Genomic DNA, 1,965 nt, shown 5'->3' on the forward strand with positions numbered 1-1,965 from the left:
TATATCTAAAAATTTGGAACTATATACTATCAAAATATAAATGTAAATATTAAAATGAACATAAACATATAACATTGTTTGAGAATCAATGACAAAAACCAATACAAATAATAATTATACAAACAAATAAAAATGCATAACATCGAGAAACATTTACATGTAAATAAGAAAAATTTAGGGGAAACAATATGAAATATTTTACATTAGAAAGATCGATACAAACATAATTTTAAAATATTACCATAAAGACCCATAGTATGTATAGAGACAAAAATGGAAATATTTTCCACAACCATAGAGAATATATAAAATGGAAATATTTATAAGAACTCCTAAGAATACTAATATCCTAAGAATCCATATCCATATCTAATGGTGGAATCTCATCAACAGAATCCATACGGGGAGCAATTGAAAAAACATTTCCATACTCAATCAAATCATTGCAATCCTCCAATGTTGGGTACCAAAACCGCGACATATGCTCATTAGTTGAATTATCAATATCTATTGGAAAACAAATGCAAGTCATCATGTCATATAATAGGAAAGGAACTTCACTGTAGTTGCACATAAGTACCATACCATGGATTGTTTGAAACGGAAGATAACCAGGACATTTGCTGTTTATATCTGCAGAAATTTCTTCCAACAACTTCCATCTAAAACCCCAATCATCTTCAAAGTAGTCAATTCTTTGTTCAACACACAGTTGACCAAATTTGAAATGATATAATTCTTCAATTGACCATAGAGAAGTGGAGCCATCATTAACAAGGCATATCAACTAATTCATGCATATTGAAAACGACTAACACCGTATGTCACTGATTGGAACAAATGAAAAAAACACTCATTTTTTATTATGTCAAACCAGTAGATTGTATACCCGTACCGAGGATAATCTTAATACTCCTTGTCCAAATACAGCGAAAACAATTTACTTTTATAAAAAAGTACATTTTTAGGGGGTGAAGTGCCACCAAATGGAACAGCAACCCTTTGGCATACCCTATCAAGACTACTACAAACATAAAATTTAGACTGTATTATGTCATACACATGTTTTAGAACAACCTAGTCATATTTTCTGCTGCTTACATTTTCCAATAATAAAAAGAATCCCCAGTCTCCAATTCATATTGGCCCTATGTTTTTAAATGCCTTTGTAAATGGACTTCTCACAAAATAGTTGTGTGTTTGGGAGCATTCTGTTGGTAAGGATAAAACCACCATTGGTCCAACAATACACTCTACTGTGTATCTTGAATCTATGAATCACAAATGAAATTGAGATATGTTGCCATTCTGATTAAGGTATTGAGCAGCAAAACAATTGTCTTCACTATTGAGAAAAGGAACAAGAAATCCAAATTCATTCATAGAGACATTCTTGCAACATAAAAAGAAAGAAGGGTTTTGCAAAACATTCTTCCATTTTTTACAAACAGTGCTAAACTTTATCACAACCGATAAATGGAGCCACAGGAAGATAAGTTCAAGAACTTCAAATGGAAGACAACTCCAAATAGTTGGATCCATGATGAAACAATGAAATCACCTAACAATAAAAAAACACATTTGATATCGACAAAACAATTTAATGTTGAATAAAATTAAAAGTAACAAACATACATAATATACCATACACAATTTTCCATTTTGTTAAGGATAAAAAATGTTAATGGTTGTGTAAGAGTGAAATTTTAACTAATAAAAAATAATTGGGGAACAACTTGGTTTTTTTCTAGATTCAAGATCACATGGCTACGTGTTTTGTATAGTAGTGAATTTATTTTAGTTATATGTTTTAATTATGTATGTAATGTGAATCATAATTAACTATTTGTCAATTTTGATTAGCTGTAATAACCACCTAAAAAAGGAGTAGTCTTTAAGGTGTAATAGCCACCTAAATAATTTCTTGTTGGAATTTGACAAAAAAAAAAATTGACTCAATCATAA

This window comes from Pinus tabuliformis, chromosome J (assembly GCF_031772625.1).
Source record: "Pinus tabuliformis cultivar Carrire ecotype Pingquan chromosome J, CPIR1, whole genome shotgun sequence".
In the NCBI taxonomy this organism is placed as follows: Eukaryota; Viridiplantae; Streptophyta; class Pinopsida; order Pinales; family Pinaceae; genus Pinus; species Pinus tabuliformis.